The sequence below is a fragment of the Sturnira hondurensis genome, unplaced genomic scaffold, assembly GCF_014824575.4.
Source record: "Sturnira hondurensis isolate 20B ecotype Veracruz unplaced genomic scaffold, ASM1482457v3 Scaffold0002840, whole genome shotgun sequence".
Lineage (NCBI taxonomy): Eukaryota > Metazoa > Chordata > Mammalia > Chiroptera > Phyllostomidae > Sturnira > Sturnira hondurensis.
Genome location: NW_028075471.1, coordinates 30,636,102 through 30,656,445, shown reverse-complemented (window position 1 = coordinate 30,656,445; position 20,344 = coordinate 30,636,102). Strand labels below are relative to the sequence as shown.

Here is a 20,344-nt window from a genome sequence, read left to right as displayed (position 1 = left end):
TCCACACAGAAAAATAAACTAAAACTCAGTTAACTCCCAATCACATATGCTAATGTAACAGGGTGTAAGCAGGGGGCCCCCCAAAGAGGAATATTTAATGGGGTCCGGAACTCAGGGTGTCCAGGAAACACTAAAAACATGGATGTCCTCACCCCCACAACTCTGAACCGGGGAATGGGGCACATGGGGCAGGGCCATTGAGAGTTGTTCTGCATAGCCAGTTTTGCAAATAACCTCAGGCATGGTCATTTAACATATCTATAACTTTTAATGGATTTCATGGGCATGTCAAGTAGCTGTGGCCATACTTGGAGCCAAGGGGATTCGAGTGACTTCAATCCAAGATGTAATTAATTGGGAGGCATCTCCTCCTGGTTACAGCACCTGCTTAAGAGCTTACAGATGATTGGCTCCATGCCAAGGGCCACGCCTACCTGGACTTACTATGGCAGCCCAGAAAAGCTGGGGAAATACAGGAATGCTGGCAGGTATAGCCAGTTGTGGGAGGAGTCGGAAATGGGGCTGTGCTGGGATTTAAACCCAGGCACAGCAGCCACGCAAAGGAGAACTACGCAGCTTCTGGGGCTCCCTTTGCCACACAGTTTAGGAAGCCAGAGAGTAAGATGTAGCAGCAAGGCAGAGCCCTCTCCTAGCAGTTCGGAAGAATGCCGGAGAGACGCTGTGGGAAGGAAAGGGGTGAAAGGAATCTTGCTGGTGGGCCATGAGGAGGTCCCACATGGTTTTGGATTAAGAACTGGAGATCACTGCGGCAACACAGCTGATGCTGCTGAGAACCGCGGGAGGCCTACCAGTCGAGCATGGATTACTGGAAAGAACCGGGGCTACCTGAGTCATGAAGTATTATTTCTTTTCCTGAGATATGGTACCCTAGACTGGGCAAAGGGGGGAAGGAAGGACTGTGTGTGTTTGTGGGTGTTTTAAGGAACTTTGGGACTTTAATGAAAACATTAAGTCATTACTCTTAAATCTGCATAACTCGAATTAATAATTCCTTTCCTGGCCCTGGCTGGTGTAGCTCAGTGGATTGAGCACAGGCCTGCGAACCAGAGGATCGCAGTTTGATTCCCAGTCAGGGCACATTCCTGGGTTGCAGGCCAGTTCCCTGCAGGCCAACTCCCAGCAGGGGATGTGCGAAAGGCAACCATACATTGATGTCTCTCTCCCTCTCTCCTTCCCCTCTAAAGATAAATAAATAAATATTTTTAAAAAATAAAATAATAATTCCTTTCCTTTTCACCAATCTCTGACATTGAGAGCTATAATTTCCTGGTGACAGGCAATGTGAACCTAGTACAGGGGGTCCCCAGGAGAAGGGCGGGGTCCATTCAGTAATAGTATATCATTCCCCTCCCCTAAACACAGAGGTCTGTTCAGTAGCAGTCTGGGGCAACTCTGGTGGGACTGAAAATCGCCCCCAGCAGACCAACCCCCTCAGGTATGGGAGAGTGAGACCTCGGGATTTTCCCAGTCTCGGAGAATTTCTCCTCCTGACGGCATCAGCCTCCTAATCATGCCCGGGAAGGTGAAAAGGAAACGGAGTGGGCAAGGGAGCAGAGAAGTGAATGGTTTGGTTGAAAACTTGTTTCCGAACACTGTTTTGGAATAATGGAGTTGTGGGTGGTGGTTTGGTTAGCACGCTGCCCCCAGGTTGCACTTACAATTGTGGTGAGCCCAGGTGGCACTAAGGGAACCTGTACTCAGGCTTGGGGAGGAAGAGAACCCAGCTCACTTCAAAAACAGGCTAGTAGAAGCCTTCCAAAAATACACAAATTCGGATCCATCATCCCTAGAAGGTCAAATCTGGATAGGGCAGCATTTTATAAGTCAATCTGCCCCTGATATTCACAGGAAGCTTCAGAAATTACTAATGGGCCTACAGAGCCCTGCAGACTAGCTCATGGCTGCAGGACAGAGACCCTATAGTAGGACTCGTGTTCCTTGCTTCCTGAAAAAGGCCTGCATCATGGTGACCCATGAATGCACCTGTGCAGAAGATGCTATATGACCCCTGCTTCATTACAATGGCATTATAATAAATTAACATTGCGCAACCCCCTTCGCCAATCAAGGAAAATCATGGGAGACCACATGCGCAGTAGCTTTAAAATAACACAACTACTTGTACATGCACAGTAAAAGCCTGCCAAAACTAGCCAGGAAATATCCACCCTTTAAAAATAGAATCCCTCCAGCCCATGAGGTCAATCTCTGCTCAGAATTGCTCCTTAGAACAAACAATTTTTATTAAAAAAAGCCATCAGTCATGGCTTTATTTCTGAGTCATCTCTGTCCCCTGATTTTAATGCCGGATCAGTCGAGTCGGTTATCATTGAAAATTCATTCTCAGTGGCTATGCTCTGTCTTGAAGCCAAATATAAATGAAAAAAACTGGATACAATTTTTTTCTGCACTGGTGTCACAGGTGAGCACAGGTGACCAGGTTGGCATGCTCCCATATTCTGTGGAGTGTACTACCGGTTAATAAATCTGCTCTCTATTTCTGCTATGAACTCTGTGTGTTCAGTTCAATTCTTTGTCCCAATCACCAAGAACCTGGTCACCTGTGCTCACCTGTGACACTAGTGCAGAAAAAAATTGTATCCAGTTTTTTTCATTTATATTTGGCTTCAAGACAGAGCATAGCCACTGAGAATGAATTTTCAATGATAACCGACTCGACTGATCTGGCATTAAAATCAGGGGACAGAGATGACTCAGAAATAAAGCCATGACTGATGGCTTTTTTTAAAAAAAATTGTTTGTTCTAAGGAGCAATTCTGAAGCCATTAGCTGGGCCCAGGGACTCTAGGCCTGAAACTGGCCCAGGTGTGTCGAAAGTGGTGCTCTCCACACTGTGTGTTGTGTCCTTTTCCTAGGTTATAAAATCAATTCAGTGGATAAGGTTTCCATTTAGCGGATAAGATCAGCACTTTTTTTTTAAGGGAAACACTTTTTAGAAAACAAATACATGCATTTCACATAGTGAGCATAAGTGTTAGTCCAAGAAACTTTAAGCTCAGGTATACACATAACTGTGTGTATGTGCCCTTTGAAATACAACATTTCTCTGTCACTGTGGGTTTCAAGCAAAATTCTTTAAAAGCAACAGGCTTATTCTACCGAATAAGGCTTCTTTGTGCTAAATACCCATTAGGATTCTTGCCAGGTTAGCAATAAACTAGCAGTTCCAATTAATGAAACACTCTGATTTAACTCCCCCGGATGGTTAAACTGACAGCCATTTCCTATTAAGTATTTGTTAAGAATATTTTAAAGTACATTTATCTCTACTTCACGCTAAATGGAATAACCCAGTCACAAAAGATACAAACACTGTATAATTCCACTTACATGAGGTTCCAAAAATAGATTCATAGAGACAAGAAAGTAGAATGACAGTTACCAGGGGCTGGGGGAGGGGACATGGGGGAGGGGAGATGTTGAATGGAAATAGAATGTCAGTGCCATCAGCCACAGTAAAGTGCCCTCAAGCTCAACGTCTAACCATCCTTGTCTTCCTCATCAAACCCCTTGCAGGGTTCAGGACTTGCTCTTGGGAACAAGACATGAGAACACCAGATTCCCTGGAGTTCACAGCACAGGAGCTGCATCTGCCAACATCCATTCCCTGACCAGGGACAGGGGGCTGGGTGCAGGCTTGGGGGCTGGACCACTGCCCCCCTGTAACTAGGAGACTGCTCACAGAATGTCTGGACAGGGAGGGCGGAAGCTGCCTGGGAGAAAAGGCCTTTGTCTCCAAGTTCAGTGAGCAGTCATTGAGGGGTGTGAATGCTCTGAGCCAGTACGGGCTTTCTTTGCCTGCAGCCCACACTGCCCTCCCTGCCTTTTATCTCCCCAAAGCTACAGAGTCCCTCATCAGTCACCTTATCCCGTTAAAAGAAAGCCTTAAGTTTCCTGAGAGGGAGAAATGACTATCTTTATCGGCTTTAGGCTTATGAACTGTCTGGCAAAAAAACTGTGACAAAGTGCCTTTTACTGGCACAAGGTAATGAAACTCAAGTATCCGAGTAGGCTTCCTTACTCCAAGCTCCCAGCTTTACTGAGCAGACTGCCTAAGTTTAAATCCAATGTCTGGGAGTTACCAGCCTCCAGACAAAGCAAAGAAGAAATTGTGTTTTTTTATTTTGTTTATTCTTTTAAAAAGATTTTATTTATTTATTTATCTTTAGAGGGGAAGGAGAGAGGGATAGAAACATCAATGTATGGTTGCCTTTTGTGCGTCCCCTGCTGGGAGTTGGCCTGCAGGGAACTGGACTACAACCCAGGCATGTGCCCTGACTGGGACTTGAACCGAGATCCTCTGGTTCGCAGGCCTGTGCTCAATCCACTGAGCTACACCAGCCAGGGCTATTTTGTTTATTGATAAATTCATTTTTTAAAGTATTGATATTTCTGCTGCTGAACTGCAAACAGGACAAATGATAGTCATTTATAAATTGGTTTTTCTCTCATATACCTGCTATTGGGATAGTAAGGAATAAATAAGGCACGTGGGGAGGGAGTAATCAAACTAAAAATTGGGTTGCAAACACCAGCTGATGGTGTAAAGGCACATAAAATAGCTTGGACTCATCAACCTCTGCCTGAAGATTCTACTAAGTATTGCCATGGAAGGCTCAAGAGAGCAGAGTACAAAGCTTTAGGAGGCTGTTAGAAGGTGTCAGAAGCCAGCAAACTCCAGCTTCTAACAGCCAAGGCCTAGAGTTAGGAACTATCTAAGGAAGGAAAGGATGCATTAAGCAAGTAAGCAGGCTTTGGAGTCAGCCTGGATTTGAACCTCAGCCCCATGTCACCTTTCTATGACAGGATGACAGGGTTGTGGTGGGGTTTCAAGGAGAGGAAACTTGCAAATGCTTACCAAGTGCTCAGAATGCCACCCGAGACCCAGTGAGAGCTCAGGGCGCACAAGGTCAAGGGAAGGTACGTGACGAAGGCTGTTTCTCTGTCAAGGTCCGATCTGCTCTGACTTCAGATATTTGGCTTTTCCTGGCAGTGTCCAAATGTTCTTTATTTCATCTTTTGAAGGTTTTCTTCATTGTCACTTGATATCTTTTAAGAGCTATGAAACGTTCCCTTTCTCCAATACCCAGCACACCTGCGGGCCTCAGTGCCAAGCAGCCACAGGCACTGTTCCGAGCAGCCGGGGATGACACCGGCGTGGCAGGCTGCACCTTTGTTTGCTATGGCCCAGAGTGTTGGCATAGACGGTGTTTATTTTTAATCGGAATATAGCGGCTAACATTTTAAAATCTAGAGAGCGGCCACAGGAATTCTGGCTCCTCTTGAAAACTCAGAAGGTGTGGCAATGCCGCCTCCATGTTTCCGCAGGACAGTGAGACCCAGAGCAGGGCGGAGGCTCCTCCCACATTCTCCTCCACCACGGGGCAGTGGCCAGTGACAGTGCACCCTCTCATGGCCCTTGAGCTATTGCCTTTCTTTTCCCCCCTTTTCAATATCAGGTCAGTTGCACTCATGTCCAATGCCTATTTGGTCCCATGTGCACAGAAACAAGAGAATGACACACTTTAGAAACAAACAGACCTTTGTTTATATCCTGACTCCACCCGTCAACTGTGAGAAACAGACAGGTTGTGAACTGTCTGTGCGCCAGTTGCGGCATATGAAAATGGGACCAATCCCCATTCACAATGTAGCACTCATGTTTATCACATGAAAAGCACCTAGTCATAGGGCTGTAGACAGTAGGCACTCAATAAGTGCTCACTTTCCTCCCTCCTACCACTCACTGGTGATGGGTTTGCCGGTTTCCCACCAGTCCCTACTGTGCTCCTAGGCCTTCTCACCAATGGTCGGCACCCAGCACACGACTCACGTTCCAAAGGGAAACTGAAATGTGCTTCAAGAATCAAACCGGCATGAGGAGGCCCCTAGATCCAGCCATCAGTTTCCAGAGAATACAAATGATACCACGGGGGTGCAAACAGCCAAGCCCAGACTATCAGAAACTCTCCAGGACAAACCTGATTCTTCAACAACAACATCAAAATCTGCAAAGAAAAAAGGTTAAGAGACAAAGGCACCTAACAGATACATCAGCCAATTGCAATCAATGGAACTTTGGATGCTGATTTTTAAAAAACTGCACAAAAACTTTATAAGATAATTTGGGAAATGTGAACACTAGTTGGCCATTTGATGATAGTACGGAATTATTGTTAATTGCTGAGCTATAATGATGCTGTGGTTATGTTAGAATAAAAAGCCCATATTTTTTTAGAGGTACTAAAATATTTCCATGGGAAATGATAAAATGAAAGTAATCCAGGGTAAGGAGGAAGGGTGGGAGCTCAGATGAGAAAAAAACGTGTAATAACAGCTGGAGCCAGTGACAAGTATGTAGTGGTTTTTACTGTACTTTTCTCTCTGTTTTGGGGCATGGTTGAAGTATTCTGTAATCAATAACTTTTTTTAAATATTTCTTTTTAGAGAGAGGACAAAGGAGGGAGAAAGACAGGGAGAGAAACATCAGTGTGTGGTCGCCTCTTGCATGCCCCCAACTGGGGGCCTGGCCCACAACCCAGGCATGTGCCCTGACTGGGAATCAAACCTATGACCTTTTTGTTCGCAGGCCAGGCTCAGTCCACTGAGCCACACCAGTCAAGGCTATAATCAATAATTTTTAAAAAGTAAAGCCCATGATAAGCTGTTCAAAAATCTTTTAATGTTAGAAATAGCACTGGATTTATCTAATACAGCACATGTTTTCTTGTAGTTACTACTTTTGAGTACCTTATTTGGGTCTTAGGTACCCCTCCAAAGAAGGATTACCGGGGCAGGAGGAACTTCACTTTCACTTGTAACATTAGTGGCCTGGGGGAAGAGGTGAGTTCTTGGCCCAATAAACCCCATATAGCATTCACTAGCCTCAAAGGGCATTGACATTCTGCCATCTTGCCTCTCAATTTTATTTTCAGGAAAACAATTTCCTTTTGCAATACTCTGCCATCACAGTGAAGGTGGATGAGCCCCATCTCTGGTGAACTTGAGAGAACAGGGTTTCCTCGTCCCTAGTGGGACAGACAGGGGGGGTTGGAGGCTGTGTGCTTCTCTGTCTCCAGCTTTAAAACTGGAAAATCAGACAACAGGATAATCAGGAAGGTTAGGATTGTTAGTTGTGATTTAAATGCTTTGCTTTTTTCACTACTTTAAAGATATAATGTCTTATTCAACTTTTTAAAAATACCTTTTAGAAACAAAAAAATGTGCTCACTTCAGCAGTGCATTTACTAAAATTGGAACTATACAGAAATTAGCATGGCCCTGCATAAGGATGACATGCAAATTCATGAAGCGTTCTATAGTTTTACAAAGGACTGTAAGAAATTACTGTGAACAACCATATGCCAATTGGACAACCTCAGCGAAATGGGTAAATTCCTAGAAACATACAATCTTCCAAAACTGAATCAGGAAGAAGCAGAAAACCTGAATAGACTGACAACAACTAGCAAAACTGAAGGAGTAATCAAAAAACTACTGACACACAAAAGCCCCCGGATCAGATGGCTTCACAGGCAAATTTTACCAAGCATCCAAAGAATAACTAACATCTACCCTTCTCAAACTATTCCAAAAAATTCAAGAAGAGGAAAGACTCTCAAACCCTTTTTTACAAGATCAGTATTATCTTAATCCCAAAACCAGGCCAAGGCACACAAAGAAAGGAAATTACAGGCCGATATCTCTGATGAACGTAGATGCCAAAGTCCTCAACAAAATACTAGCAACTGGGTCCAACAATACATTAAAAAGATTATACACCATGATCAAGTAGGATTTATTCCAAGGATGCAAGGATGGTATAGTATTTGCAAATCAGTAAATGTGATGTATCACATAAGCAAAATAAAAGACAAACACATGATCGTATCAATAGATGCAGAAAGAGCATTTGATAAAGTCTAGCACCCATTTATGATGAACACGCAGCAAAGTAGGAGTAGAGAGAGCATACCTTGAGATAATAAATGCCATATATGAAAAACCTACTGCCAACATCATACTCAATGAGCACAAACTACAAGCATTTCCCTTAAGATCAGGAACAAGGCAGGGATGTCTACTTTCACCTTTCTTGCAAGGACTTGAATAGACACTTCTCCAAGGAGGACATACAGATGGCCCATAGACATATGAAAAGATGTTCAATGTCACTATCCATCAGAGATGCAAAATAAAACCACAATGAGATATCACCTCATACCTGTCAGAATGGCCATCATTAATAAATCAAACAAGTCCTGCCAAGGATGTAGAGAATAGGGAACCCTAGTGCACCGTTGGTGGGAATGCAGACTGGTGCAGCCACTGTGGAAAACAGTGAAAAATTTCCTCAAAAAATTAAAAATGGAACTGCTTTATGACCAAGCCATTCCACTGCTGAGAATATACCCTAAGAATCCTGAAATACCAATACAAAAGAACTTATGCATCCCTACCTGTGTTCATAGTAGCACTATTAACAATAGACAAGTGTTGGAAACAACCCAAGTGCCCATCAGTAGATGAATAGATTAAAAAATTAGTACCGTTGCACAACAGAATACTATGCACCAAAAAGAAAGAAGAAGGAATTCCTACCCTTTGCGACAGCATGGATGGAACTGGAGAGTATTATGCTAAGTGGAATAGCCAGGCGGTGAAAGACAAAAGTCATATGATCTCACCTATAACAGGAATCTAATAAACAAAATAAACTAAGGAGCAAAACAGAACCAGAGACATGGAAACAGGGAACAGATTGCCAGCTGCCAGAGGAAAGGGGGGAACAGGGGAATGATGGAAAGAAGGGGAAGGGATTAGTCAAAGAACATGTATGAGTGACCCATGGACAACGGTGTGGGGATGGCCTGTGGGAGTGGAGGGACCTCGACAGAGGAGGGCAGAGGAAAAAATTGGGACAACTGTAATAGAATAAATAAGAATAAGTAAATAAACAAACTGTCCTTCATTTAACACAGATGCAAGGAAAATCTTTTGTCTCCCTTAACTAGAAAGTAAGAATTGGAACCAGGAAAAAAGGAAAGTTTAAACATCACTTCAAGTAGCCCAATATTTCTAAATCAGTAGGACTGCTCAGAAATATCCTTTGGATCCTGATTGAAATGATCACAAACTGATTCGTTGTTTTGTTCCCAAATTACTGCAATCTCAGTGATTAGCAACAGGAAATGAAAAGAATGTCTATTTAAAAATTGCAAAACCAAAATGGCAGCTAATTAACCTTATGCAACTGTATCATAATAAACCACTGCTGGTACATTTCCCTCCCCCCAAAGTATCATAAAAGTCAAAAAATAAAATAAATTTATGACATGTAATTGGCTATTTGTACATATTGTGGAGAGTTGAGATATATAGACACATGGGAATAAGCTGGGGATATGAAGAGGTCACACAAATGATACATGCTATCATTTAAGCCCTGGCTGGTGTAGCTCAGTGGATTGAGCTCAGGCCTGCGAACCACACGATTGCGGTTCTATTCCCAGTCCAGGCACATGCCTGGGTTGCAGGCCAGTTCCCAGCAGGGGACTCACAAGAGGCAACCATACATTGATATTTCTCTCCTTCTCTCCTTCCCTTCCCCTCTAAAGATAAATAAATTAAAAATCTTTTAAAAATATTTTATTTATTTATTTTTTAGAGAAGGGGGAAGGGAAGCAGAAGGAGAGGGAGAGAAACATTGGTGGGTGAGAGAATCACTGGTGGGTTACTTTTTGTACACATCCCAACTGGAGATCACCTGCAAACCTGGCATGTGCCACAACCTTGAATTGAACCAGTGACTTTTCAGTATGTAGCCGAGGCTGATGTGCTTTCTTTTCTTTTTAAATTATGAATTTCCCAAACATAAAAAATATAAAGAATAACAGAAATCATGTACTCACTATATATGTGTAACATTTAGCCAGTTGATTCAGATTTTTAAAATATGTCAGATACCATAAAAACCCCACCCCCTAACTTTTCACTCAAACACTATCTTTGCACAATACCTTGAGATACATATGGAAGAATCTATTTTTAAAAATCAGTGCCTATTACTTCATTATATGATCCCCTCATGATCTGACCGGTACCTTATAAATAAAAAGTTTTGCTTGTTTCTAGCTTTTTCCAAAAAAAAAAAACAAAAAACAAATGATACATGCTATCATTCAAATTATGTATATTATCTGGACTGAGCATGCAAAAAAATCTTCATGAAATGGAAAAAAATTTTAAGAGTAACAGTCTCTCTGGGTTATAAAATCACAATGCCTTGACCTCTATAGATCTTGGCATTTTCAAATTTCCCACACAAAAATATAGAATTTGTAATATTTTTTAAAAAGGAAGAGTTACAACCACAATAATCCATTATCCCAAATTATGGCTAATAAATACGGCCTTGTGCTGAGGCAGAGACTCGGGGGCTGGGGGAGCCTCAAAGCTCAGCCATGGCGACAGGAACTCGTTTTACCTCTTGGACACGTGATTCTGCCTCATTGTAAGAGATGGTCACAATAAGAAACATGAATAAAGTGAGGTCTAATTTAATGACTCACATGACAGACTAGTAACTAAGGAAACGGAGTTTTCTATGCTCCAATGGAAGGTTATGTTCCACAATCTACACTTACTCATAGGATAAATTAGGGAATAACTGATTACATTATAAATATGTTCTTCAAATCACTATACTTATACACGTATAATGCATCTACAATGCAAAATATTCTAATATGAGGTTCCCAACTCTTCAACATCAACAAACTTTCATGGACCCTCCTACATAACAGTCATTGCAGTTGGTTGGAAAACATGTAATGGGTACATGCTATGAATTTAGTAACACTTTCACTGAATGTGCATGTACTAAGTAGCAATTTGAAAAATGGCTGACTGTTCAGTCTGTGTGCGTTCAACGCTGGGGCGCAAGTGGATTCAAACAGCAGTTGCACGATCACCACCATACCCAGTGCTCTGCCCATCACTCTGGTGCATTTAACACATTACACCATTTAAAACAAGATTCAGGCTGCATGTCTATCTCTTTTGCAAGAACTCTTCTATGGATTTGCAAATGAGGGAAACTATTCAACTATATAACTAGCTATATACAACTGTGCAACTACATACATAGCTATGTACAACTATTTAACTATATATAAAGCTGCAAACAGCTATTCAATGATAAACACAGCTTTAAAAGCTATTCAAATACATATACAACTACATACAATTCAACTATATATATTTATATACAACTATTCACCTATATATACAACTATTCAAATATATATATATATACATATATATATATATATATATATATATGCACAAGTATTTAAAAATAAAGTGAGGGAAAGAGAGAGATGAGCCGATTGGCCATTTCTTGTGGTTACAACAATTTTCTTTAATGCAGGAAAGAGTAGACAAACAGCATAAACAGGATTCCTTTTTTACTCAAGCTAGCCAAATTAGAAAAATATAGTTGGATCAAGTTCATTGTAAGAAAGCTGTTTTCCAGCACATGGCAGATTGGAAGACAGTTTTTCATCCTTCGTAGCAATATAAAGAGAGAAAATGATTTTCATCTCATTAATGAAATACGAATTTCAGGTGCAGTTCCCATGCTTACTAAGTTCTGCATCTGTAAAATATGGCCACGCTGTTCCCCATGTACTGTCATGGGGATTAAATGAGATAATAGTGCAAAGTATCAAATAGGGAAACATTCTAAAAAGGTTTATTCCCTTAACTTGCTCTTAAAGATCAGATTCCGGGCATATCATGAAAACGGAGATACAACAAGAAGACTGCGTGGAACAGCAGGTGTGTGGTTAGCTGCCCAGCGCAGCCTCTGTGGGGAAGGTCGGAGGCCACCTAGCAAGCCGCATCCAGGGTCCTTCTGTCCTCGTTTTCTGCATTGCTGCCATTGCGCCCACTCATTTGGCAGGGTTGCTTTGAATCATGGCCTTCCTCTTCCCACCATCTGTTTTCCCTCCCATCTAAAGAAGGCACGGTCTATTCTCAGCTTTTCTCATTAATGCGATGTGATACGTACCTATTAACTCTGTAAACTGGAATTCTGAAATATCTTCCCATTCTTAAAATGGTGTCATACACTCTGTTCCTTTTCAAAAAAATTAGCTAAACGTTCATTTCCTACAGAAGAAGTAGCAATATGATCTTGCTGGTACCAGAGGGTTACTTTATATCCAGCAAAATGGACTTAAAAACTACTTTATAAATCCCCATTTTATGCCTCAGCCATTTGTTGTGTGTTACCATTAGGAAACATATCACATTTTATTTTCTAAAGAAGCATGTATACATATATATGACTATATCATCAGTATGTATATACATATATGTGTACACATACATTTTAAATCTCTTTCTAGCAAGCTCACATTGTTGGACTTTTATTTTTATTTATTTTTTTAATCCTTACCCAAGGATATGTTTATTGATCTTAGAGATAGAGGAAGGGGGTGAGAGAGAAACATCAATCAGTTGCCTCCCGTATGCACCCAGACCAGGGATTGAACCTACAACCTAGGTATGTGCCCTGACTGGGGATCAAACCCGCGAAACTTTCATACAAGGGACAATGCTCCAACCAACTAAGCACCCAGCCTGAGCTGGGCTTTTCATTATTTTTTAAAATCTGATGACTTTAGCACTTAGGAAGGACATTTTAACACATCTCATTTAATTCTTTCAGGTCACCGGGGCACTGCTAAGTACAATTTTAAAATACACTAAGATTTTACTTTGAGAGAAGCAAACAATACTCAGAAGAGCACATCATTTTAGAAACGGAGCTAAAAACATGTGTCAAGGTCTTTATCATCTAGATTCTAATGGCTGAGGTTGTTCTTAGGGCATAATGACTGATTATTGCTGGACAAAGGGATCACGGGTGATTCTTAAAAATTAACTTTGGTGTATCTATATTTTTTACTATCCTACAACAAACACAAATAACATGTTTATGCATTTTAAAAACTTGTGATTTTAAATACCTTTGGCATATCAGGGGAATTTAAATGAATGAATCTTCACACTCATGCTCTAATGCAGTTATTTTTTTTAATGGTACATGTGGTACCAGCCTCTGTCCTCATTTCCCCATATCCAGCCAGACCTGGCTTCTAGCTGCTTCACCATCGCCAATTATTCTCCCTGCTGTCTGCAACCAGCTCACCGGTCCTTCTGCAGATGGCTGGCTGCGTTGGAGCTACATGATACCCAGAAGAAATACTTCCCACATCCTCCCCGCCTCTGCACAAATACCAACCCATGCACAATTTCAGGTTCTGCTTTAGTAGATCTGGGGTCACCAGTATGAGTCGGACAATTCAAATTCCAATGATAGAAAAGGCCTGTCTTCAGAGCTGCTTCAAAGTATTTTAAATTAGGCTTGTTACTCCCTTGTACTTAAAATTAGATACTACATCCAAAAAGTATTAAATGTCACATTTTGCTTTCTTTCTTTCTTTTTTAAATGGCCTATTGGTTCTCCGCAAGCATCAGCAACTCATTTTTAATCAGAGAATGCACTTCTCGCCTCAAAGATTAAGACTGAAATAACGTTTTTGAAGTTTAAATATAGAAGCAGTTTAGTCACTGCAAAATGTGAAGAGGCACACGCAGCTTAAGAAGCTAAATTGCCTGAATTAGGAAACCTATAGCTTAAGAAGCTAAATTGCCTGAATTAGGAAACCTATAGACTTTTAAAATTCATGGTACAGTTTGTTTTCGGGTTGCTCTGCTTGCCACCCTCGTAATGACAGGTTTGCCATTCTCCCCCAGGCTTTCAAAGGTGGCATGTGGACCCCTGAACTGGGGGAGCCACAAGACCTGGCTTTCAGTCCTCACTGCCAGTTACCAATCAACTGTATGACCTTGGGCTCTGTCCATGCCCCCTGTCGGTTTGGGCCTCCCAGGCTGTAAAAGCAGGTTGACAACACAGGGTTCTCAGGCTGCTTCCAGCGTCACCATTCCTGATCTTTGTGCTAATCTTCCTCTGTTCTCTTATCCCCCAAACAAATGCCTCCCCATGCATCTCCCCTGCCTAAGTGAGAAGATGGGTGGCCGGACAGCAGCGAGGTGGGAAAGAAAGGCTATTTAAGAAAAGAGAGACATCCTCACATGAGTACCTTCCAAGAGTATGAGTGCCTTCCAAGGCACCCATCCCCTGGTGCCTTGGTGCTTGGTCACGGTGGTCGAGCAGCTCCTGCCACAAAACCCGCCCTAAGAACCTGGTATTTGTCAGGTGTGATGTTGACATTAGAAACCCATCTCTCTTAAGAGCCAGTGGTTTTGTGAGTACAAAACAACACTGAAGTTATGCATCAAACAGACATCAGCAGTCACAGAAATCCACTTCAGAGCTGGAGAAAATCAGATCAGAATCACGGAGAGTTTGTAATTAGGTCTTTGCACCAGCTTTTGATTAAGTTAGAGAAAATAAATGACAGTCCCCAAACTTCCCACTTAACCCTTCCTGAACCCTACAGTACCCTAAAATCTAGCCTGCTACAAAAATAACTCGCTACCCGCCCCAGGTGCTGGATGCAGCGACACCCAGGAAAGCCTTGCTTCCCGCCCCCTCCCCCAGTTCCCTCGCCCAGGCCTGAGTCAGGGGCAGCTCCCGTTAGCCGTGGGCCGTGCAGCTTCCGGCCAGCCTGCTTTTTCCTGCTGCCATATTGAATGGACACAGGTTTTCTCGGCGATTGATGCATCAGCGCTTCAGGTTTGGAACGTAGTAGACACACACCCTACAGGGAAGCTTGCCACCACCTAATGCAAGACACTTGCAGGACAGAGTTAAACCGCAGATCCAGAAAGCGCATATTATTTAACGGAACCCCGACTCGGTTTTGAGTCGCAGCAAACGACAGCTTCCTTAGATGCACTCAGGTTTAGTGGACATTTTTCACCTTTATCGTCAATTTTCTAAAGTTCAAGCGTTCCTCCTGCTTTGCAGACGACACTCATCTCAGTACGGTGACCAGATAATCGGCCCCTTGACAGACAGGGAAGCGAGGATGCAAAAGCAAACAGAAGTGGATCAACGTCCAGAAATGCCTCAGTGCCTGCTACCAATAAGTGGCCCCCGGCGCCATCGCGTTAATCCGCCCGGACATCCCTTCCTCCCAAGAATCGCTCCGGGCGTGGCTTGAGGAACAAGTTGTGGCAAGTGCTGGCCAGGGTGGAGGAGAGCAACAGCCTGCGCGTTTGCCCCGAAGGGGAGGGAGTCCCCGGTACCCGATTCAGGATCGCGCACTGGGTGGACTTGGGGACAGAGACGGACCACCTGCGGCGGCCCCGCCAAGCAGCCACGTTCGCGGGCGCCCCTCCGCGCGGCAGGTGCGTTACCTCCGGGGAAGGTGCCAGGCCCGCTCCTGCGCCCCGGTGATCCCCGAACCCCGGGAGTGATCCAAGGGGTGGCGAGGGTGGGGGGCGCACAGGCACACATCCCACCGGGGCAGCAACTTCGATATCAAGAATAGGAAACACAGGGAAAGCAGCCTGGGGAGCTTGATGAGAGTTAAAGGGAGCTGGGGACAAGGACGGGGTTGGGGTGTGGACCATTGAGGACGGGTTCCGACCTGGTGGCCGTCCTCGCGCCCAGGGTGGGGCGTCCCTCTTTTGCGCCCCCACAGCCCATAAACCCCAGTCACCCCCAACCCCAGTCCGAGGCCACCAATCCCCTATTCCCCGCGAGACCCTAGCCCGTCCCAGCCAGCACCGGCCAGGAGTGGGCCCCGGGAGTGCTACCCGCGGGTTCGGAGAGACAGCAGGTGACGAGGCGCAGAAGACGGCGATGGCGGATGAGAGTGGAATCTGCGGGGAGAAGCGGCTGCCGACGCCGTGCGCTCTAGATCAGGCCTGCAGAGGCTCACCTGCCGGGCCGCGGGCTCAGGGAGCGGCTCTGCGGTGCTGATGCTGCAGCCGCCGAGGGTGCGGGTGCCGCCGAGGACGCGACTACTGCAGCGACATCCGGGGCTGCAGCTGCAGGGGCGGAGGCGGCGGTCGGGCTCTTCCCCCTCCTCAGACTCCCGGCGCTCGGGCCCGCTGCCCCCGCTCACAGTTGGCCCAGCTCACGTGACCGCGGGGTCCACCCCGCCTCCCCTCACCCGGGACGGGGTCCGCGCAGCACCAGCCTCCTCTGGGCCACCCGGGCTGCAGCGCCGCACTCGGCTTGGTAGGGCAGAGCGCCTGGCGGCCGGAGGAGTGGCCGACAGGGCGGATCTCGCGGCAAAAGTGGCTCTTGGCTCGATTTTTATTTCTTGGTCACCGCCGGGGTGGCAGCTGTCACTAAAGATAAAACCGGGGCTTTAAGAAAGCCAGGGTCCGCTTCCTCGGGCGCCTCTCCAGGATTCCGCCGTTTGGTTGCTACCTGCGGGCCTTGGTGCCTAAGAGAGATTTCCCCCGCGGAGGAACGTGTCCTGAACTCTGTTGACTCACATGTCCGAGCCAATGCCCTGGTTTTTACGGTGCCATCCTGTGGATATGCCAGACCCTATGCCCGGTACTTGGGCAATGGGCCCCAAAGAGGTTAAGCAACTCACCCAAGGTCACATAAAAAGTGGCAATGCCCGGATTCCCTCCTTGGGTTAATAACACAGGTGACAAAGGTGTGTGTGTGTGTTTGTACCGGTGCACACTGGCACCAAGGTCATTGGTCTGGACATGCCCATCCATCTGTTAACAAAACACAAACTCTACCTTTTATGAATTAATAAAAAAGACTATCCTGTAAAGACAAAGTTCACAGGAAAACAAATACAGTACCACTCAGGCACATGAAAAGTTGTTCATGCTCACTTACCTTCAAATACAAGGTAGCATTTTCCACCTGTCAGATTAGCCAAAATCAAAAAGTCGTATAACCTCCATGGAGGGCAATTTGACAACGTCTCCCCAAATAACAAATACATATACGAATCTTTGGAGGATTCCACTTCTGGAACTCACCCTACAGATGCGACACAGCTGTGAAATGATATGAGTACAAGGTTACCCATTGCTGTACCATTTGTGCTGGCAAAGATTGGAAGTGAATATCCTTCAGGCAGGGACTATTCAAATACATACAATGGAATGCTGTCCAGCTCTTTAAAAAATGGGGGAGCTCTCAATGAACTGATAGGAGAGATTTCTGGCCTATACTAAGCAGGGGAGGGAAGCCACGTGTAAAACATTGTGTGTGTTATCATTTGTGGGAAGAGAAAAAACACACGTCTGTACTCGTCTTTGCAAATGCATACAATATCTTGGGAGGGATATATTAGAAACTGTAATAGTAGGTGCCACCAGGGACAGCTGAGTGGATGGAGGGAAGAATAGGAGACTTTTTTTCCTGTCTTTTGAATGTTATGCTAATGATTGTGGTTTGCCGTGTGAGTGAATGGATAGTAGGAGAGGGCTGAGGGAATTGGGGCAGATAATACTATAGAACAGAGCCCTGGTACGCATACTCTTGGAGCACAAAGGGACCTTATTGTGCATTTAATCCAACCAAGGGAACTATAGCCCAGTGCATTTAAGTGGTATTAAATATTCCTACATGACTTGTTCTAGGATCTACTGAATTCAGAGTCACTGAGGCTGGGGCCAGGAAACCTGCATTTTGTCACGCTATTAGTTGATTCTTTTTAATATATATTTTATTGAGTATGCTATTACAGTTGTCCCCTTTCCCCCGCTTTGTTCCCCTCTGCCCTACACACTGCCTCCCCCCTGCATTCCTCTCCCTTCAGTCCATGTCCATGGGTCATATATACAAGTTCTTTGGCTTCTCCATTTCCTATACTATTCATAACCTCCCCCTGACTGTGTTCTACCTATCTTTTATGCTACTTATTCCCTGTACCTTTTTCCCATTCTCTCCCCCTCCCTGCTGATAACCCTCCAGGTGATCTCCATTTCTGTTCCTGTTCTAATTATTCCCTTAATTTGTTTTTGGTTTTGTGTTTTTTTAGATTCTGTTGTTAACAGTTACGAGTTTGTTATTATTTTACTGTTTATATTTTTTATCTTCTTTTTTTTAGGTAAGTCCCTTTAACATTCCATATAATAAGGGCTTGGTGATGATGAACTTGGTCTGGGAAGCACTTTATCTGCCCTTCCATTCTAAATGATAGCTTTGCTAGATAGAGTAATCTTGGATGGAGGTCCTTGCCTTCATGACTGTAAATACTTCTTTCCAGTCCCTTCTAACCTGCAAGGTTCCATTTGAGAAATCAGCTGATAGTCTAATGCGTACTCCTTTGTAGGGAACTGTCTCCTGTTCTCTTGCTGCTTTTAAGATTCTCTCCTTATCTCTCTCCTTATCTCTCCTTATCTCTTCTAATCTTGGCTAATGTAATTATAATGTGCCTTGGGTGTTCCTCCTTGGGTCCAACTTCTTTGGGACTATCTGAGCTTCCTGGACTTCCTGAAAGTCTATTTCCTTTGCTAGATTGCGGAAGTTTTCCTTCATTATGTGTTCAAATAAGTTTTCAATTTCTTGCTCTTCCTCTTCTCCTCCTGGCACCCCTATGATTCAGATAGTGGAATGTTTAAAGATGTCCTGGAGGTTCCTAAGCCTCTCCTTATTTTTTTGAATTCTTGTTTCTTCATTCTGTTCTGGTTGACTGTTTCTTTCTTCCTTCTGCTCCAAACCATTGATTTGAGTCCTGGTTTCCTTCTGTCACTGTTGGTTCCCTGTATATTTTCCTTTATTTCACTTTTCATCACCTTTATTTTTTCCTCTGTTTTAAGACCACACTCAACCAATTCTGTGAGCATCCTGATTACCAGGGTTTTGAACTGTGCATCTGATAGGTTGGCTATCTCTTTGTCTCTTAGTTGTATTTTTTCTGGAGCTTTGATCTGTTCTTTCATTTGGGCCAATTTCTTTTCTCAGCGCACCAGTTATGTAGTAAGGGGAGGAGCCTTAGGTGTTCACCAGGGAGGAGCAACACGTCACTGTGTTGTGATGCTATATGTGGAGAGGGGTCAGGAGGGAACAGTGCCACCCGCTCAGATCTCCGCCAGTTTTCAGTCACTTCCCCTGCTTCCCACAAGCAAACCAGGCCCTTCTGGTGCTGGTTCCTGGGTGGGTGGGTTTGTTATGTTCTAAGACCCTGTGGGTCTCTCCGATGAACTCCCTTGTGAGGCTGGGAGTTTTCTCCTGCTGGCGTGTCAGCCCCCACAAGTGTTTTCAATCAGAGGTTTGAGGTTTTATTTCCCTCAGCTGGGGCCCTGGGTTGTGTGGTCTGTCTTGCTCCTGGTTGTTCCTCCTGGTTTATCTGCACAGGAATGTGGGACCGCCTGCTCTGCTAGCTGTCCCCTTGCCCACCTGGTCTTCTGGTTGCCCCCTTGCCGCCAGTCCTCTCTGCCCAGCTGCCTGTCTGCACCCCTCCTACAGGTCTGGATGAGTGTTTTTTTTTTAACTCCTTGGTCATCAGACTTCCATACAGTTCGATGTTCTGTCAGTTTTCATTGTTTTTTGTTTTGAAATGTGTTGTCCTTCTTTTGGTTGTGCAAGGAGGCACAGTGTGTCTGCCTACATCTCCATCTTGGCCGGAAGCCCCTAGTTGATTCTGTTGCACATTGAAGTCTGAGAGCCACACCTAGTTTAAGGGCACTCAGTGAGTCACTGCTAGAAAACAAGTCCAGTGCTAGGCCTTCCTATGGCCATGATGTGTCGCCTTTCCTGTGGATGATGATACCTGCACAACACGCCCCTCCACAGGTGGCAGCAGGGAGCACTAGTCTGGGAGCCTGCCAGGCTGCCTGCTTGGCCGGAAACCTTTGAAGCCTAGTGATGTGTCTCTACGCAACCTCAGGGCTTCAGGGCCGGCAGCCAGGACCACGGGAAAATCAAGAGCCATCTGCTTTCCCCAAGGTCAGCATGAAGAAGCTGGTTATATTATTATTAACATGTATTAAGCAGCAGCAATACACTTTGCTTTGTGTACAGGAGACAAACTGCACTTCCATTGAAGCATCACAAATAGAGATAAGGGAAAGGACAGCCAAACAAATATGGAGAACATCAAGAAACAACAATAAGGGTTTTAATCATTGGTCTCTGTCAATCACGTGAGGTATAGGTGTGAGTAAACTACAAGGTTTCTGTGAGCTACTTTGCAAGAGGGAAAAAATCACCTAAAATAGCCTGCAATTATTATAGTCACTTATACTCTATCTGGCCATGTTCAGAGATTTAAGAGCTCATAAATAAAAGTCCACCAGGCTTTCTGTTTTTTTCCACAGGAGACAAAGATTTCTC

At 44.3% G+C, this 20,344-nt stretch overlaps 1 protein-coding gene and 1 non-coding gene across 4 annotated transcripts in view; one reads left to right on the top strand and one right to left on the bottom strand.

Annotated features, from left to right (window-relative positions):
• SCRN1 (secernin 1) overlaps positions 1-16,637 on the bottom strand; it is a 58,269-nt gene extending 41,632 nt beyond the window's left edge. The window contains exon 1 of one of the 3 annotated variants that reach the window (XM_037041226.1): positions 16,531-16,637. The gene's annotated coding sequence lies outside the window, so the exon portion shown is untranslated. Of the gene's footprint in view, positions 1-15,965; positions 16,296-16,530 lie in introns of those variants that run through there. The other 2 variants (XM_037041227.1, XM_037041225.1) reach the window with 2 other exon arrangements.
• Positions 7,266-7,368, top strand: LOC118983728 (U6 spliceosomal RNA). The gene has a single exon (XR_005065784.1). It is a non-coding gene; the product is annotated as a U6 spliceosomal RNA (small nuclear RNA).
• Positions 16,638-20,344: the final 3,707 nt, after the last annotated feature.